Source organism: Calidris pugnax, unplaced genomic scaffold, assembly GCF_001431845.1.
Source record: "Calidris pugnax isolate Ruff unplaced genomic scaffold, ASM143184v1 scaffold34, whole genome shotgun sequence".
NCBI classification, from domain to species: Eukaryota; Metazoa; Chordata; class Aves; order Charadriiformes; family Scolopacidae; genus Calidris; species Calidris pugnax.
The window spans coordinates 210,625-231,761 of NW_015090771.1; positions in this window are offsets into that span (position 1 = coordinate 210,625).

Below are 21,137 nucleotides of genomic sequence, written 5' to 3' on the forward strand. Positions count from 1 at the left end.
GGGGGGAGTGAGGGATTTTTGCTCTGGTTGGTGCCGTGGGGCCGCCCGGCGGGATGCTCCCGGCGCGATGGGGGCGGCATCCCGGGGGCTGCCCGAGTGCCTTTCGGTAGCGCTGCTCGCACCGCTGGGAAGGAAAACTTTGGAAGCAGCTGCCTTAAATTGCACCCGCCTTCGGAAATCTTCAGCGCTTTACGGCTTCTGCGTTTTGTAACTTTTTGTCTCTTCCCCCCCCCTCCGCCTCCTTTCAGCAGCGAGGGTTTTTCAGTAGTCACCCCAGAGTAAGGAACGTTGTGCCGGTTTCCCGGGAAGACCGAGCTTGTTCATGCTTCGTTTTCAACGGGAAAGCATCGTGCTAATTATAAGTGAAAATGTCATATTTACCCAACAAGAAGGAAAAATTTGACACGGCTAATAAGAAAAGGGGGCACTAATTAACCAGTAAACAGAGATTGTAATAAGGCAGAATTTTGATTGACAGCAGAATCATAGTAGCTGTATTCATTACGGAGATTGAAAATAAGGAACATGTATTAATGGGCATGAAACGTACTTACAACAATTGCATTTGAAAACAAGTTCAGGATGCAGTAAATGAGATGGCATGTTTTCAGGAGTTTACAGATGAGATTACAGCGGTGCGCTTCATTCACATAGTGATGTTCTTTGGGAGAGCTGTAAAGTTACTGTTGGTGAAGAGAGATGTTTCTGTTAAGCTTAGTGTCTTAAAAAGTGGTAAATAATTTAATGAAACACTCGATGTTTTGCCTTGAATGTTTTTGTCATGAAGCAGATAGCTAGCAAGCTGCGTATCACATCTGAAAAGAGAAAAAAATACGCACAGCAAGGAAGGTTTTTCTTTCTCCCTGTAAATTAGTCAGTTCCATTAACTAAACAGATAAGCTTTCTGTGACCTCACCTACAGCTCTTCAGCATCAACCATCAGTTTTTCTGATGCTTGAGATGATTTTACTCTGGCTTCCTAATAAAGATATGGTAAAGCTGAGAAGCAGAAAAAACAGCAGTGCCACTCCTGTAGTCCATTTGTCCTGAAAGCTTTCGTACAGTGGGGAGTGGACACGGTGTCCACAGGAGCAGCTGGGCTTGGGGAGAGCATGGTAGCTGCAGAGCAGGCTTCAGAGCAGCAGTTGGACTGCAGGAGTCTGTCCAAAGTGTAACGGTGTATGCAGCTCAGATTCAAGCTTGTGATCCTTGGTTGATCATTTTCTCCTTGCATCACAAGAACTGCAGGACTGATGTTTTTTATGTCATGTTTGACCTCGTGTTCAGACATGACTGCAGAAGCTGTATGGGAGGTGTTGGGGTCAGCACGCTGCACAACTTTGCATGGGATGAGCAGATCTTACACACTTTAGGTGACACTGAAAACCTAGTTTTAAACCATTCACTGGTGCTGTTCTTCCTAAGGAATGCTTATGTGAAGTGCACGCTCTGGACAAATTGCAGTCACATCTGGCCGACCAGCCGTGGATATTTTTGCAGGGACCCTCAGTATTCTGCCAGCACCCTCTGCTGCCAAAGTGGGGAGTGCAGCTGGGGCTGCATCAACCCCCCCAAAACCAGGAGTCATGAGTGTTTCTGAGTCTTATTAGTTTCTCTGTTTGCTTTTAAAATTTGGATGGGTAAATGCTTTGACACTTTTTTTTTTTTTGATGTGTGATCCCTTGAAAAACAAGAGTTCTTAGGTTATCCTCAGAGTTATTCATGCCGAAATAATCTGCTTGCAAAGATGCTGAGAATCTTGGTGCAATGACCTTCAAGGAAATCAGATGTATTCTGAATAAGGGCATCTGCAAGGGCATTAGGCAGATCTGTAGAAGAAGTGCAGTAGGTTGCTGAAAGATGTGCACAGAAAACTTTTCTTGTCCAGAAGAGACCAAGATTTTTTCTTCTGCAGAAATCCAGGCACAAAGATGAGCATGCAAAACTTATGCTAAATGATAAGATACTCAGATATTGTGTCTTTATTAACAGTGTAACGAGATTCTGAGTAGCATAATTTGAAATCCAGCTGCTCCTGAGTTCACGGTTTGTAGTTGAAATACGTTTCCAACTTCCCGGCAGTTGGGAGTCAAATCTTCTCTTGATTTTTGGGCGCTTCTACAAACTTTTTTGGAAAATGTAACTCGTGGCTTGTTCAGCACAGGATTTGTTCTCTTCCAAGGACTCTCTGTTTCTTGTTTGCCAGCACTGCTCAGAGGGCGAGAGGCTTGTGCTGGGGAGTCTTTGCCAGGGAGCACCCATGAGGGTTCCCACAGGTGCTCTACCAGCTCCACGTCCTTCTCTGAAATACTGAACATGAGATGGAACCCAGCCCAAAATCTCTCAGCAATTAAAGAAGGAGAAAGTGATAGCAATTGAAGCTGAGTGTTTTCGGACAATTTTAGGTGCTAAATCCTTTTAAAAAAGACTTGTAAAACTACGCCTTGTGTAATGATATTATTTATGTATTTATTTCTTTACATGACTGTAACACTTTGGTTCCTCCTACCATTTGGGTTATAGGTCAGAGTCCCATTGCTCTAGGCAGTTTCAAGGCCAGAAATTGTTATGAAAAGAGAGTATAAAATTGAATTAAGAGGTCTTTTAAGTAATTCAGTCTGTGCCTCAGGCCAAGAGCAAGGTTTTCTAAAGGCATATTCATTCTAGCTTAAATTTGCTTAGTAGATGTTTCTATTCTTTCCCTTCAAAGCATCTGTTTCGTTGCCAGATGATCACAGTGGGGACATGAATTATTAGCCTGTGGAGTCTGTCTTTTGCCTGTATATACGCCTGGGGAGATCCTGATGGTTCCACATGATTACTAATATCAAATATAGTTATATCATTAATGTAACGGTGGATTTGCATTGGATATAGGGCAGGAAGGCAGTACCAAGAATTTAGTCAGTCCCTCTGAGATGCATATGGTGTTTGTTACCAATATTTGACTTTCCTGCAGGGATTAGGAGACCACAGGTTTCCAGGCAATCAGTTCCAGCACATCCCTATTGTCACCTCTAGAAAAATTAGTCTTAAGTGTACTCTGATCTTTTTTTGCTCCAGTTCAAGCCCATTCTGTTTGTCCAGTCTTGAGTGTCTCCAATTACTCTTGCCGACCTTGCTGTGCATTTTTCAGTCTTTCCATATATTCCTCAAAATGCAGAACTTGGACCTGAGTGTTTGTTTATTTGTGCCGTTGCTTGTCTGCATGCGTTATGTTGTATATTGACTGTTTATTGTGTTATACCAACTGAATAGCACCCCAGCTTCTCCTGACCATTTCTCCATCTTCTTAAGAACATTTTTGAATACTAGCGCTGTCCTCCAGTTCACATTCAGTATTGCTTGCCTGACATCTACAAGGCAATTTAAATACTTTTGACAGAGTTTCTTCTTGACAAACCTATGTTGGCCATTGCTCATCTCTGTCTGTTGGTTGGGGTATTTTTGGCTGAATTTAATCTCCTCTAAACTTGATTTCAAACTCCAGATTTTTTGCTCGGGCTTTAGGATTGAGCGCTATTTTCTGTTTCTAACTTGTATTATGAATTTACGGAGAGGAACTTGCCAGGCTGGAATTCAGACTTAAGGAGATCCTTTTTGAAGTAAACATTCAAAAGCGAAGTCAGAAAAGGTACTCATTCGTTGGAAACTGAAGCATAAATATTATAGGCCAGAAGCTAATTCAACTGGACATGTAGAAAAGTTGCTTAACTGAGCTCAATGATGCAAACTATAGTGCTGTATTGTGAAGGAAACAGGTGGCAAAATCTCTTCTTACCAAACATAATCTGAGCAAAGTTCGTCTCAAAGAAAGAATTGTTGCGTAAGAGGCTGAGTTTTGGGGCAAAGTTGAAGTTTTTGCCCAAATCCCTTGCATCTGGCACTGCACAGCTTTATCAATCCTATACGTGTAACGAAGTGTAAGCCTTAACTTATTGTAAACATAGAGTTTTATTTAAAAATGTACGTTTTCCTGTCCATCTTACCCATATAAGATAGAGGCAGGATATTGATTTGACAGATTTTTCCATCTTCTACCATTTGAGGCTCCACTTGGGATGCCATCAATGAGCATCTTTAAAAAAGGCACCGACCATGTCGCAGGCTTGTCCTAAACTGGTATGTGGAAATCACAGAGACCTATTTCTGAATGAAAAAGTGTAGGGTTCATGAAAAATATGGGGGAAAAATATAAGGAAACCTGGCAGGAGGCAGTTGTACCTTTGAGGAGGAGTGTAATGTTTATGCCTGTGGTGCTCTCTGTTGGTATACTTCAGCCTCATGCTGTGTAGCGACACATCAGCCTTTACAATTAACAGATCCAAAGCCACAGGGACTTTGAGTAGACACAATTGTTAATTATCGTTGCAATCTGGTGAACATATAAACCTGATGTAACAAAATTCTTTGGTATAATTACTTGTCATACAGTTCAGTGCTCAAGGGATTTAGCAGGCAGTAACGCACTTTGGTTTAATCCCAAAAAATTCACATTCACCTGCTGGTCTAGTTGTTGTCTGGCAAAGTGCCATGCCTCTGCCTCCCACCTCTGATATGCGCTGCTCCTCAATGCGTTTTAACACTCAGAGGCTTAAAGCTAAAAATTCTGGGTATCAGAAGAGAGGAACCTGACATTGTTTGGCTTGTTGAAAGTTAAAAGATGATTTGGGAAACGCGAGGACAGGTAACCTTTGGGCTGCATTACTTTGGAGGTAGCTGTGCGGTGTAGTTGTACAGCACGCGTTTAAAGCAATAATTTTGTACATGTAAACTGATCCCGGTTACCATATGGCAAAATCCACTGAAAGTATGAACCCAGCTGTTAAATGCATAACCATGACTGTGTCTTCAAGAGTCTTATACTGCAGCTATTATGTGGCATCCCCAGCTATTAATCTCTCACTATTAATCAGCAATAAAAAGCAGCTTGTGGTGAGCATCACAGATGCTTGAAATCTGATATCTTCAGCATCGTACCTGGAGGGAAGATAGCAATACTAGGATATTTCCTTCCTTTATTCACTCCCTCGTCGTTTTTCTAGGAGATGTGGTTCAACCCAGGACACATGAAGCATACTTGGCACCCACTTGGTCTGAACAGGAGTTTATTACCCACCGAGTGGCAGATCCTCAGCTGTCTGGCCTTCACAAAGATACTGGGTTTGAAGGCCTGCCTTGTTTTGCATTTTGGCAAACGCTTCACTCGTATGGTTTTTGAATGCCTTTTGTTCCAGATTCATCACTAGAAAGCAGAATATTTAAGTGGACTGAAGCTAGATGTGCCATGTGTTAGCCAAAGTAACCATGAAGTGTTTACTCAGCAGGTTACTTCTAACATCTATAGGATTTTAAACTTAATGGCCCTTTTGAGACTGACAGGACTGCTCTCTTCCTTGAGTACTTTGCAGAAATAGAAACCTAGCTCCTTTAAAAAAAAATAAAAACTGGTGTATCAGTTTGGTTATCAAGACCAAGGATAGTCATGTCTGTTTACCAACTTCTGTTTGCAGTTCTACTGTTTTTAGTATTTTATGCTGCAAACTGACTGTAGGGAGGTACTTTCTAATGCTACTGATTTTTGTGACCTCTGTCTGTGGAGTTACTGTGATGCTGCAACAATACTTATGATCTATCAGCAAATTTTTGGACTGTTGCTTCAGACACGGCATGGTCACCCGGTCTAGTGGCTGGTGTCTCTGCCCATGGCAGGGGTGTTGGAACAAGATGATCTTTAAGGTCCATTCCAACCTAAACCATTCTATGATTCTGTGGTTCTATGACTCATGTAAATACAACTCAAAAAGTGCACGCTGTGAGGGTGGTGGAGCACTGGAACAGGTTGCCCAGGGAGGTGGTTGAGGCCCCTTCCCTGGAGATATTCAAGGAGAGGCTCAACGAGGCCCTGGGCAACCTGGTCTAGTTGGGGGTGTCCCTGCTGACTGCGGGGAGGTTGGACTAGATGACCTTTGGAGGTCCCTTCCGGCCTGAGCAATTCTATGATTCTATGATTCTATTCTATAAGAAAGCATATTGTTCTTCCTCTGCTGAAATCTGGCTTTGCATTAGCTTATTGATGTAAAAGGTCCTCGAGTCATAGTGTAAAAACTTCCTGTGAAAAGGAAATGGGGTATTCGTTGCTCCTCTTTCGAAAGAGAATTTGGGAAATGTCTCTTGCTGGTCCCTGATCTCCTTTGAGACAGCTCTGCTGTCCTGGCTCATCCAGCAGCCTTGTAACATGCTTGGGAGGTGCTGAAGGAATGCAGAGGTGATGGGAAGTGTTAGACTGGTCTCTGGTTCTGCTTTGCTGAAATCAAGGACTTTTTGATTTCTATTTCAAAAGCGTTCAGTGAACCACACAGAGAGCTCCAGCCCCTTTATTATTAATCCACAGAATAAATATTAATCTGGTGTATTAGTTTTGCTTTGCTAAGAAGTCCACATCTGTGCGAACTAAGTCATAGTTCTGCATTTGAATGAATATTTGTATCAGGCAGGATTTTGAATTAATTGAGTGCTAAATGATCACAAAGATTAACTCCCTAAAAGATTCTTCTGGGTTTCTCAATTCCCAAAAAGAGAGAGAAGAGCATCTTTAAAGAGAATGTCACCCTTTCTAAGATGGTTGCCTTCAGAGGGATGAAAGGTAGGAATAGCTAGGAAAGCTGATCATGTCTTGTAGTAGTGCTTACCGTAGCGATAACACATCTGCTGAGACAGGCAAGACCTGAACTGTGGAGAGAAAGAGAGATGCTAGCTGTGTTTGGGGATTTTATGCACGATATTTATCATTGGCAAAATTGAGGTATTTGGTGTTTCCATGGCTTCATTTAATTGTAAGTATGATTTTAATTAATTTAGGCTTTTTGTTGCTCTTTTCCCACATCGACTCTTTCTTTCATTGCTCTTTTGAGGAAGCCCATACAGCTACGAGGTTTTGATGAACAAATAGCCTGAAGTCTGAAAGCATTTCCTTAAATGTGGAGTGGGTGGGAGTTTGTTCCAGCAGTATTTGGTGTCCAGGGTACGGTATCATTACACAGAGTACTGTATGTGATTTGAGCTTTCCCCCAGCCTTCAAAATACTAAACTTTTGGTGGATAAGGAGTAAAACATAATATTTCACTTGAGTGTGTTGTTTATAAATGTTTGATACACTGGTGTCAGAGACAGTATTTGCGGTCGCTGTTTCTGGAATGAGTGGTTTGAATAAAAGCTAAGCAGGCTGCAGGAAACATAAGCATCTCAAGAGCTCCATGAATACCACCACTATAATCTAACCTAACTCAGTTGGTTGAAAAATGTGGTTTCCTGTCTTCGTTTGAAAAAGTGTTTTTCAGGCTTACTGACATGCATCCTGCAAATTTAATTTTCATAAATATTTCATCTCTTTCTTATGCTCAATTTAATCTATCAAAGCCACACGGTGCAGGAGACATCTGGGATTGTGCTTAAGCAGCTGGGTTTCATTTGCAGGAGGTTTCTAGCAAATTTCTCTTTCTTGCCAACCACAGAATGTCTTGGTGACTCCCAGTGCAGTAGCACTGGGAAATTCAGCGTAAGTGACAGCTCCAGAAACAAATGGGCTTAGTTTCTTCCTTTACCTGGGTTAGGTACCATCTAAGGCTTGTGATGGGTGGCTCTGTTTTGTGTCTGGTCAACCGAAGCAATAAGAAAAGTTTTTTTTTCTCACCCTGGCAACTTCTACACAGAGTGAACAGCAGCCAGCAAGATTTTGCTTTAGCAGAAAAAAAGCACAAAAATCCTATTCTGAAATGTAATGATCAACAATCTAATTCCACTTTGACATATGTTGTGATCAAGCAACATATGTATTAAATAAATTAATTATTAATTAAATACACTGTGCAAGGAATGAAGATAAAAGCGTTTCCCACACTTTTCGGAAGAGAACATACAGTGACAGAGGGTGTAAATCAGCTTTATCTCCTTTTGGCAATTCAGTTTTATTAGAAATACAAGGCAAGCACAAGCATCATGTAGTGTTTTTCTTCAGTGTTGGCTGTAACTGAGCTTGTCCTGGTTCCTTCTCCCCGCAGAGATGCTGCTCACTCTGTAAGATTTGAAGCTCTTACTGACTAAGATGTCTCAGTGTAAGTTATGCAGCGTATTTGTACAGGGTAAAAGTATCTGACATCAGGTTGACAAAACGGTGCCGGCCTGAGATATGCCTGAGATATGCTGGGTGGATTAGCTGGGTCCCTCTGTCGTCAGGCAATCCAGTGGTCTCTTGGGACTTGGCTCTGATTTATTCCTTCAGTGCAGATTAACTGTTGGAAGCTGAACCAAACTGGTTTTTTTTCTGAAATCTGAACGCGTATTGATTAGATAAATATGACATTATACTAACTTCTTTTCTAGTGTGACCGAGTAACAAATGAAAACTCAGTGTTTTATTTAAGTTATAAAATATATTCTATTTGAATAAGGGCTGCAAAGTACATTTTGTTGAATGAGCTCTAGCTGCCTGTGGGAAGTCACCAGCTGAAAATACAGCTACAGATGAAGAAATAACATTGCCTCTTTCTGAATCTATCATTACTGACTTCAGTTTTACAAATAAGTTTAGGCTTCGGGAGCATGCTTTCAGATGAGTTTTCAAAGAGCTAGAATATCTCATAAACTCTATTATTAGTTAAATGGAGTTATCTGGATGTTCTCTTAGCAGTTCAGTTGTTAGTAGCTGCCTGAGATGTACTTTATTTGTTATTTTTGTGGCCTTATAAATTGGAAAATAAATATATATATACCAAAAGGCATCAGTAAAAAGAAGCAAGGTATGAAATTGTTGCAGTAATTATGGCTTTTGTAAAATTCTGTATGATTCGGTCCAAATCAGTTGTTAACATTTCTTTCCTTTGAAAGAAGAAGGGAGATGAAAAATTCCAGCTATAGCTGCAATAAAGGAAATTTAGAGACATTTCTTGCCACAAATAGGGGCAGTACAGTTGCAGTAGGTGTTTTAGCTAGGCAGTGAGTATTAAACTGTCTACGGAGAGGCTTGTTCATGTGGGAAAATTTGGGCATGGAATTGCTGCTCTGTATGAAACAGAGATGCTGGTATGTGTAATGTTTCCTCTTTAGTAGGACTGTATTAAATGCACATAAATTCATATTTCTCTTAGATTGCTGTCTCCATGCAAACAGACATATAGAAGTATCGTGTATTTGGATAGTTTTACTGGTCAATTCCCTTTAAAACACTGCTCTCCAAAACGTTTGGGATTGATCCAATATCTTTAGTAGCAGTCAGTGATAGCTGACACTATCATTGTGGATTGTTATTATCAGTACTGTGTGGTTGTTTGGTTTTTGAGGTTTTTTTTTAATGCTTGTCTTAAACTGACTTTTCTCTGGGATGGAGAGAGATGCTATGCTTTATACAACCTGAGGATGATTTGGTCTGGAATATCTACTGTCATTGCACTTTGGTATTTTGTTTTTTAAATATAATCACAGAATTGTAGGGGTCGGAAGGGACTTTGAGAGATCATCTAGTCCAACTCCCCTGCCAAAGCAGGTTCACTGCTTAATATTGTAACTTTTATCATAAATCAGAAGTTCTTGTTTGGGGAAAAAAAAATCCCTAGCCTCTTTCTACCTCTGTGGCCGTGCACTTGAGTCATGTACATGTTTTGTTTAATAACAAAATGGTACCACCAAAGAAGAGCAAACTAAATCTCATAAACAAATAAAATGGAATGCTTCTAAGTTATGGACATGCATAAAGTGCCTGGGCAGTGGTTTATGTAAAAATCTAACCTTTGTGACAAGTTTCTATCAGCCCCAGGAGGAGGCTGCCAAACACATTTCACTTCTCATAGAAAACGTTGAAACGTGTTTGTGCGCTAAGCAAGCAACCCACCACCAAAAAATGTGTTAAAATCAGACTAATGGTATATCCTTCCTTTTGTAACAAATATATTATGGTTATTTTAGGTAACAGAGAGAAATAAAGGCCTAGCTGATGCAAAAAGAAGGGAAAATAAATTCTGTCTCTAAACCACATTGTTTGTAATAGGTGAAGGAACTCCTTTTTTTTTCTGTGAGTTCTGTAAGCGATGAGTTTGCAGAGTCCTCTGTGAGTTTAGACACTAGAATGATTTTTCAAAGCTAACTAAAGGTGGTAGTATAAATCTTTATCATATTGTTGTATAGATCTAAAAGATGTATAGAAATTTGTGCTTCCAAAACTGTTGGCTAAAATGACAAGATTTTTCTTATTGCATGACAGCATTAATGATTTTTTTTTTTCTTTTTTGAATGTTTATTGGCATACTATTTCTTCTAATGTGTGGACAATATTAGTGCAAAAATAAGTCATAGGCAGCATGAAAAAGAGTCATCAAACCCATCATTGCAAACATTTGGTATAAAAATCCCTTTTTTTTTTTCTCTCTCTCCCCAAATTTCTTTTGTCTGTTTAATATTGTCTTGGCAGTAACAGAAAACAGGACCTGACCAAAGGAAAGAATACAGCCCAGTTTTCTGAATATGCGATTTTGTGTTCAGTCCACTTGTGACCTTTTAAAGATACAAAACCAGGGTGGGAAATAAAAATCTTGAGTTCATTTTGCAGCTTTATGGTATAATCCCACCCTGATGCACTTCTGATTTCTGGATCCAGATCCATGGAAGTTCTGTGGCTGAACCAAGTTCAGCTGATTTAAGTGGGAGTTAAGCACAAAGATAGCTTTGTCAATCTGGTCTGCTCTCGTTTCACCTTCTCTCCTGCAAAATGGAAATAATAATGCAGTCTGACTCCGTAGAGCTGTTTATGAAAAACATTAATTGGGAGCAGCTGTCTCCACTGTTGACAAAGGCCATAGGAATATTTGTAGAGATATATATACAAACAGCAACAGAGTGTTGCTATTCCATATGCTGGGCCAAATGGCATTCAAAATTTGAGTGGTCCTATGGCAGCCCACTTAGGCTACGAGCTAGTTTCATGTTACGTGCCCATTGTTTCTCTTAGGGCATCTTAATCTAAAATAAAACGGAATAAATTTCCCTTGCAGAATGGCAAAGAGAGTTTTGTCATTCATTCATTGCCCTGTCTCACGGACAGGATCTTCACTCCTGGAGGGAAGACCTCATCACAAGAACCATAGGAGGGATTTGGTGGAGAAAGGTGTGTGTGCCAACCTCAGTACTCCAAACTGAATCTGTTAATCTGGTCACCTGCTTGATCTGGACCAAAGAATTTCACCAAGAGTTTAATGCACCCAAGCTAATAAATTTTAAGGGGAGTAACATGGCATTTAGAAAGACAATTTATAGGTCTAAAATGATGGCAAGTCTGTAAACACCATTGGTAAGTTTTATATTCAAAGCAAGTCACGCTACACAAGCATGAAACTGGATGAAAGTGCTCTCACTAGTGTTGCATTTAAAATGTCTGCATTTGTGTTGCACATGCAACCTTTGTTTGACCTCTGTGTGTATGCAGTCTTTAATTGCATGATAACAGATTAGCTTTTCCATTGGACCCCTGCTTTCTTCAGTCCAAAGGATGGGCAGCACTTGCTTAATGAGCCCCTATTCAGTATTTTGTTTTAGTTGCATTGTTCAATGTGTGACCATGCCTTATTTACTGCATGCTATTCAAACCCTGCTGAGGCCATAATTATTCATTTCCTTGCCTTTTTTTTTTTTTTTTTCCTGAGACACCCATCATTATAGTATCTGAATGTTCATTAATTTCAGTTCAGTTTCACAAATCCCCGTGGTTAGACAAAGAGATATCTGTCCCCCCACTTTGCAGATGGAGCATTAAGGCAGAGGACAGCTCAGACTAGAAGACACCAGGGCTGTAGCTTCACATTTGGGTAAAACCAGCTTAATGTAGCACGTGAGCAGCAGTGCATACCTCCTTGCTATTGATCCAGCTCTCCCCTTACCCCTGGTACTTAGACAGCTGCATGGTGGAGCAGGTCACTGATGTGACTGCAAAATAGCCCCACCAAAACAGAAGGAAAAGCAATTTTTGGTTGGAACTGTCTCTTTCGATGGAAGCATGTTCTGACATTGGCTAAATCCACTTGTGAAATCACACTGTTGTTCTACCATGTGTTCAGTTTTGGGCAGGTTGGGCTCGGTCCTCAGTCATGTGCTTCCATAAGGTAAAGGTCAGTGGTACTTGTGAGTGCTCAGTGTGCTTGGCCAATTAGACCCTAGGTTTTCAGGCTGAGTATGTGGAGAACTGGAGCAAAGAACTGGGCGCCGCCTGAAAAAAAGAGTGTCTCAGATGTTTCTGCTGGCTTCATGGCCAGGTAGTGCTGGGAGAAATAGGTCACAGCAAAGCATGTAGCTGCATTACCCAGAGAGCGTTCCTTTTCTTTTTCCTTTTTTAATATTTTTTTTTTCTACTCTTGGTGATTTACCTTACCTACCTTTCTAGCAAAAATTGAAAAAGGGTTCTACAGGCAACAATAAGTATCCTTTATTAAACAAACCTGCAGAACACTAATTTGGTCATCTCCTAAGCAGGTGGATAGGTTGATTTTTTTAAGTGTGGTTTTACTATATTGTGGTTTTATTTGTGATTGTTTAGACTTGAAAAAACAAATGGAAAACAGAAGTTCCATCACGTAGTGCATAGACCCATCGTGCCAAAGCACGATGACCATGCATGTCCGCTGCACAAGACTTTTCCCTTGAGTGAACAGAGTAAGTGGCACAAATAATAGGTTACAAATCTCCATGTGTCTAGCAATTGGAAGGGACAGGACATTTTGCCAAGGCCTTGCAGAAAGATTTTTCCACTGAGGAGTGATGAGATCCAGCAAACCAAAGTGCCATGCTAAGCTGTAGAGAAGCATCCAGTGACTCTCGTTCTCATTCGACTCAATTGTCCATTCACCTTCTTGAGTAAGTTTATAGAGTTCCCACTGGCCTGTCTCCTTAGCTTACTTCTGCTGCTTGTCAGGCTTGTTGGTTCTACCCCCAATGCTTTTTGCTCAACATTTCAGCTCAGCTCGGTCTGTTTTCTCCACCCATTCTGACTCTTCATCGGATCTGCCTGTGTTTCCAAGGATTGGGATGAACAGCAGTTCATCATCGCCTCTGCTGTTGCACAGCCTGCTATAGCCTGGGACAGGCAGGAGCTGAGGTTGCTGGAAAAGTCCTGCTGAGTTGGCATATTCCCTTTGGAGATGGCATTGTCAGGAAATTCAGCTCTTCAGGTCCCTGGGGTCTGAATTAGTACATCCTGGGGAGGTTTACTGGTTTATTACTTGGTCAATTCAGGTTGAATTTTCGAAGGAAGAACAGCTAATGCACACCTAGTACGAACTCCTCAACTCACAGGTAAAGATTTTGTTTAAGAAAAGATTAATAGACCAGCTTCACGGAATGAACTGTGATGCTTCAATTTATATTTACTACAAGCCTGTAATATTGAAGTATGTTTGGAAGTCTTTGTGTCTGTGTGTTGCTGGAAGAATACAGGTCTTTAAGGGAAAAAAATCAATCTGAACGCTTTGAACAATCTTTTCCTTGGTCTCACACTATCATATTGTAGGAGTATTGGAAATCAAAGCTCACGGCAATGCGCACATCCAATATCTGAATTTTAGTTTAAATGAACAGCGGGTTTTTCTCTTTTTTGGAAATGTTTCAAATAATGCTCAGTATAGCACTGGGATGGTTTATGCTTTGTGGGCTTTGGAGTGTGATTCACTGCTCAGGTTACATCCATAGCACCCTCCGCACCATTCATTTTGACAGAGGGAGGAACTCAGTATCTTACAGGATCAGGTTATTATTTGGATAGTTTTCATATCCCAATAATGCCTAATGGCACCTGGCAGAGAGATTCACTTTGATATATATTGTAGAACAGAAAAAGCTGTTTCTGCTGTTGTTAACAGTCCGGTTTTGGGGTGTTTTAACTCTGCTGTTCGGGGGGGAGGGTGTTTGCTCTTCTCTACCACTTTCATCCTTGATTTTAAGAAAGGAATTCTTTACTTAAGCAAAACATGGCCTTTTCCTGTCAGCAGCTGGGAGAACGAGGATTACGTTCTCTAAACAAAGCTCAGTGCCCTTGTTGGGTCTCTCTTTTCAGCAAGTCTCCAAAGCCATGATAATCAAAAGGCAGGTTTCAGGCAAAGCATTCCTGCAAAACACCTGTGTGTGCTTCCCAAAGGATGTAGCTGAACTTGGTGTCTTTGCAGTGTATCGCGCTCCAGTGGTGCATCCGGGGCTACTGCTTGGGAAATTTCCTCTGAAAGGCAGTGGACAGACCGTAAAGAAATTCAAGACATTTCTGCAATGTTGTGAGCACGTGGTATCTGTTTCCTTACCCCCCTTGAGAAGAGACATGAAGGAACTCTTTGAAATAGTATTTTTCTTCCCTTTTTTGAAACATTCTTTTCCTGTTGGGGATCTGGGCTATACATAGAGCATTATTATTCTTACTAAAGAAACAGTATCACCTGGCAGCTTCAGTCCAGCAGAGTTGACTGGTTTTACCCGATTCTCCATCTCCTTTCTCATGCGTGACCCTTATTTGACTATTATCTTCTTTCATTCTGCACTGAAAATATTGCTTTCCACCTTCTCCTATATAAATTAACAATACAGTTGCTTGTGATACATGGCAATTCTATGCTAAATACAAAGTTCTCCAGAAGTGCATAAAGAATGAGCTTTGGAAAGCAAAACTTTGCTAGTCTGACAAGCAAAATCCCACCTGGCAGAAGCAAGAAAGTGACATATGTTGAATGGGGGAAGACCAGGTAAATGGTATTGTTTGTTACAACTTCAGTTTGACTCTTTTGAAAAGGCAAGGCAATTTATAAGCTAAGTAGCTTTATATTTCAAAATATTGATTAGTCTTTTGGAAAAAAAAGATTGTATAGGTGAAACTGAACATCTTCTGAGTGAAAATGCATTATACAATTAAATGTCTGGAGAGAAATGTGCTATGGATTATTTTACTTGAAAAAGTTTTCTTGCCTTCATTAAAATAATCTCAGAGGAGATTAGGAAACATGGATAGAGTTACAGAGCAGTTTTTAATGTTGCTTTGTTCCTCTGAAATTAAGATATCATGACCAAAGAAACATACTGCAGAGTCAGGTTCAGTGTGTAATAAAAATATGTTTTAATTTAGCCTAGGGCTTGCTGCAAATTCTGAATCTCCAGAGTTAAGAAACAGTGGAATGCTTTAGTCTCATTATTTCCAAAGCTTCAGTGTCTTTTCAGAATAATTTTATCCCGAGTTCCTTAGCATTTCTTCAGCTGCTGCTTTCCTTTTTTCCTTTTTTCTTCTCCCTGGTGATAACAGTCTGGATTTCAGCCTGTCACCAAAGCTGATACTATAACTGATCCAACTTCTTTTCATATTCTGATGTGAACACAATAATGGAAACAATATGGAACAATGTTGTTGGAATCTTGGAATTCCAATAACAGGATTATCTTGATTATCTTGAGCAGAGGATTATCTTGATCCATCCTGCAGAGGATGGATCTTTTGGCTTGGTGGGCCACTAATGTTAATACAAAGAGTTACCACAATAAGTGTTTTAAAAGCATTACGTTGAAACATTTTGGTTTTTGATTATTTTCTCTGTTGTTCATTAGGTCAGGTTAGACTTTCAGTCTTATGAAATAAAAAAGTGAAAGTACATTTAAAAAGTTTTGATGCTTTAAAAATTAGGAGGTTTGGACTCAATTTTTGAATTAGTTGAATTTGCATTTTAGGGTAAGTTTATAGAGAGTGACAGAAAGTGAGTCTGGAAGGAAGTTTTGAGCTGTCTAGTCCATCCCTCTACCTGAAGGCACCTAAGCCATTTCTGACAACTATTTGTCTAATTGTTTTTTAAATTCTTTGGGAAGAGGGGTTTATTCTTGTACCTCGGTAGGCAATCTGTTCCCATTCTTAGTCAGGCTTTCAAAGAAAACCTGATTATCTGAATGTCTGAGATCTCAGTGTTAAAATTTCAGCCATTATTTCCCATCCTGTGCAAGTGTGCATGGAGCAAGAGTACATCTCATCTCTCTTTGCAGAGACCTTTTGCTTATTTCAGAGCTGTTACCGTGTGGCCCTTGTCTCTAGACTAAACAAACTTTGTCACTTTAATCTTTCCTCATAATTCATTGTTTTCAAATATGTGAGAGTGCTTGTTGCACCCTCCTGGACCTTTTTCACAAGTTCTTTTCCTCCGGGAGCAATGCTGGCCAAAGCACAACACTGCTCCTGGTGAGCCTTCTCAGCCCTGAGCACGAGGCTTGTTTCTCCTTTCTTAAACAGAACAGTCAGTGGATATCTCCTGATAGAGTAACTGCTTTCTCATAGTCTGTTTAGCCTGAAGAAGAGGAGAATGAGAGGGGATCTCAGCAATGCTTAGAAATATCAAAAGGGCAGGTGTCAAGAGGATGCATGTCAAGGAGGATGGCCAAAGCAGGCAAGATCAGCACAGGCAGAAGCAACAGGCGTTCAGAAAAACAGAAACTTGCAGGGAGAGGAGCAGTTCTGATACTGTTGTAGCTGAGCATCCTAAGCTATTAAAATGTTTCTGATGGCATGGTTCTTCTCAAAGACAAAGCCATTGACAGTTACTCCTATTCCTGGTAATGGTCACTCCAGAGGTGATGCAGCTTTCCAGAATTTCTCAGTGAATTGAACAGGATTTTCTTTTTTTCCTTCTTTGTTTGATTTTGATTTTTGCAAGGAGGTAAAATAATCTGCAGTTGCTTTAGCAGAGTTGTCACAGGTGTTACAGGATTGGAAACACAAGCCTTCAGTCCTAGCATGTACTACTAGGTATGGCCATTTAAGTGCATCTTTGTTATTAAATGGTTATGGTGGGTGTTATATTTGGATGAACGTATGTATATACACAGAGAAAAAATCCACAGGTGAAGTAGTACAGAGCCGACCCGAGATGTTATTAACAATATAGGCACTGGTGCATCCTCAGTGCTGGCAGGGGAAGAAGCTGGAGCTGGAGTTGTCAGGTGGGAGTGGGGATGGGAGACGAGGGAGTATCTGTCCTGCTACTTGTGCTGCCAGGGCCTGGGGAGAGTTTGCACGGGGAACTGGGACTGCTGCTGCTCTTGTTCTGGTTGGGCCCCTGCCACCATTCCCGTGCTGTTTCAGTCCTGAAGAAGTTCCCCACAGACCTTTATGGCTGAAACAGCAGTCCCCTTGCAGGGATGTACGCGTGAGTTGTTTCTAAAAGGAAGGGTGATCTCGGCTGGGGAGGGAAGAGAATTTGTTGTGAATGAGACTTGGTGGTTCATCCAGACCTCAACTTTCATTTAAACTACTCAAAACGTGGAACTGCTGCAGTGATGCCTCCCTAACCTTGTGGGTTGTGTGAAGTTTAAGGGCCGTTTAGATGCAGTGCTAAGGGACATGGTGTAGGAGAGGACTTTGTAGAGTAGGGTAGATGGTTGGACTCGATGATCCCAAGGGTCTCTTCCAACCCAGACGATTCTATGATTCTAAGTGATGCCTTATTTGCTGTCTTATTCATAGTTAACTCGGATGCCAAAGGTGGCAGCTTGAACTCTAAAATATGTGAAGGACATCTTGGCGTCAAGACATGTACATCCTAAATGTTTGATAAGACTGGTTTTCATTTATCTGGAAAGTATTCAGTGCTCAGCTGTGGGGAGACACCACCATATTAACACCTCCTCGCACAGCAGAGGAGTGCATATGCAGGGGCTGCCCCTGAGCCCCCCCCCAGCACCGGTGGCTGCTCTGGGCTGTGCATTCCTGGAGCTGGATGCTGCTGCCACATCCCCTTTGTGCTCAGGGAGGTACTCCCCCACCAGTGTGGGGGAGGCTGCTATCTCACAGGCTGTGGAGGGAAACCGGTGCCGTGGCTGTTTCCTGTCATCCGCAGTTTCACATGTCAGGGATCTTGCTAACCTTTTCAAATAATACTGAGTGTATGTGATTGACGTCTGAAACAACAAATTTGTTCCTAGCAGCAAAGACTACACCCAGAGTAACTTATTGTAAAATCCCTGTTTCCACCAGACAGCGATCCATATTGAAGCTTATTAAAGTCATGTGTTCAATTTTTTCATAATTGCCCCCATTCAAACCATGGCAGGCAGCCAATAAAGCACTAAGTGGAAGTTTCTGTCGGTCCACCTGTCTTTCTGTAGCTAACAAAGTGTGCCGTTTTTTGTCTTGTAGACGTTACACAATTCATTGTCAGAGGAACTTGTTATATATAGACTTAAAATAAATTAGTTCGAGACAAGGCCAAAGCCATTCGACTATACTTCTTTGTATAGCAAGTCATGTATTTATTATACAGTGTGACACATTAATACTTTGTTTGGGTGGAGAGCTTATTCTGAAACAAGAACAGGCAATTCTAGTTCTTGGCCGTATTCATCTGTTAAATGTTCTAATTAAAAAGGATGACATCCTGAGCAGCGTAGGTTTCACACATCACCCATTTCATCCACCAGTCAGGACTATGGTCTCTGCTACTTTGGTTCATAAATTAGTTGGAAGCTCTTTCCCTGCAAGGGCTGCTGTGTTTTTGGGCCCTTGTCCTCTGCCAAAGCCCAATTTACAGCTGAGGTTTCCTTTCGCTACACTTTGAACCATAGAAAGAAATCAGCGATTCCCTCACATTAGCCTACTTAAAGAAGTGGGAAATTAATTTTATGGACTTCTAGGAAATAAAAGGGTTTTTTAACTTTACCACTCCTGATCTCTATGAACAATAGGTATGCAGTTTATCAAACCTGTAATTAATTCACAGTTGGACGTTGCCTCCAGGATCAGAAACTTGACTCCAGGAGAAGCAACACCGGCAAAGTAAAGAAAAAACCCCAAACTTCTGCTTTCTATCAGAGCAATTAATCTTGAAAATTTTCTTTGCCTGTGAGGAGATTGGCAAAGACAGCTGTTGCTTCATCCTGGAAAATGGCCCAAAAAAAGGTCTGCAAAAAAAGATCTTGTCGTGATTTTATTATAAGCACTAAGTTTAGCGGCAGAGTTCTGGATTTTCCTTTATTTCTGCTGTAAAATCCCAGTGTTCTGGGGCATATTCATAGGCAGAAATGAGCAAGCCAGCAACTTTGCTTGCTGGCCATTAGCAGTGAAACGCTTCTGGGTGAGCTAAGATAATTCATCAGGTGAGTGATCTCAGAGTAAGGCTGACAACTTAATTTTGGTGATACCCAAACTCTCAGCACATGATTTCCTTGTCCAGCTGGTTTGTGAGCAGTGAAATACCATGTCTGGTCAAGTCTGGAGGGGAATAAAACCTGGTCTCCCTTGGATCCGCTTCGGGCTTCCCCAGTTGCTGTAACAGAGAACTCCTCACTTTTATACACTGCTCTCCTGGGAGGCTTTTTCTGATTCCTTTTCCCTGTTCACCTTCCACTGAAAGACTCTGTTAACAGAAGCTTCTCCCTGCAGGGTCTTTCTCCTCTTTCAGACCTTTATATTAAGACTCTTCAGCAAAATTCATTTTTTTTAATAACTCAGTTCAGACACAAGGATGCGCTTCACCTTCCTTTTTGTATCATTAGCTCTTTGTTGGAGGTGAGCAACTTAAGAAAGAGGAGAGAATAATGGAAGGATATTGGAGAGGTGGCCAGCAGTAAAATTCTTGCTAAGACTGGTCATGTGGCTTTTGTCAGGTGACTGGTCATATGACTTGTCCTTTGGCTAATAGGTTTTCTGGTTCTAGATGTTTTTACAGGCTGGATTAACTTCTGTGACCTGTTTCTCCAGGGTGAACATAACTGTGAATCAGACAACGTTAAACCTAATCAGGATTAGCTCCTTTGTTGATTTTGCTTGAAAGGATGACTGAGGTGACTGTTTACTATTCAGTAGATGGGACAAAACACTGTGGGGTAAATTTACACGTGGCTGAATCCAGCCACTTTCTGAGCAATGCAAAAACTTGCCTTTTAAGCTCAGATCTGCGGTACGCACATTCACGTAGCGTGCAGAAGGGAATGAGGTGTGATCTCCCATGCAAAGGCATTCATGCTCCCTTGGAAGATCTGAGTGTCAATGTATGCACATTAATTGCTTTGGAAAATTGGAGAAAACCTCCTAATGTCTTGATGATCTGTGAAATAATTTGAAGACTCTTCTAAACACACTTATTAAACACTAAGAGCTCTTCAGTCTATTCAGGAACTGGAGAATGGTTCTTCTCACCAAAGCAGTGTAAAGGGGCTTAGCAGTATATCTAATTTTAACTGAACAAGGATTATTTGTCTAGGGTTTTTCACACAGCTGTACAATTGAATTCTTTCACCAGAATAATACTCACTAAGATTGCTGTGTTGTTTTATCCCTTCTGAAGGAAATGCCAGAGCTTTGAGTTTGATTTTCAGCACCTCCTGTAATATATCTCCCTGCTTGTATACACTTAACGTGTCTCTTCACAAATGTATCCATCAGCATCAATTCAGGGCATGAGAACTCACACTAGACTTTTGACTTGAAGGCTGTACTTCTGTCAGCGCATAGGAGACTGAGAGGAGAACTGGAATCTCATTTTAAAAGATACAGTAGAGACATGCACAACAATTTAAAGCTCAACTGGTTAGACTCAGAAGTTATCCCAAATTATCATTTGTTTCAACTTCTTTAAAATCATAAAATAAAAGATGGTATTTGTTGTACAAAATCTCAGCATTCTGTCCTCTTACACAAATAATCCCATTGTACAAAATCTCAGCAAAGGGCAGCATTCTGTCCTCTTACACAAATAATCCCAGTGTATTGTAAGAAACTAAAGGCGGTTTTGACTGAGCGGATTTCAGCTCTCCATAGTCCATCTCTTCCTCCTGTTAATGAATAAAGGTGAACCTCTGGGTGACAGAAAGGTGGTAACGGAGAAAGAATTCAAATAGCTGTTTTGCCTCTGATCTATAGAGCATGGAAGTAAGTCCCACTGCCAAACACATGAAACTAACACCCAAAAGAAAAAACAGGAGCCATTCTTTTCTGTTTCTTTGCTGCTGTTTTTCAGTCTGGGCAGTTGGCAACAAGAAGTTGAAGTATAGACAATTATTTTTCAAAAGCAGGAACACTTCCAGGGTGGGCAAGATTCATTTATAATGCTATTATAATGAGCATTTTACTTATAAACCCCCATTTTCAGATT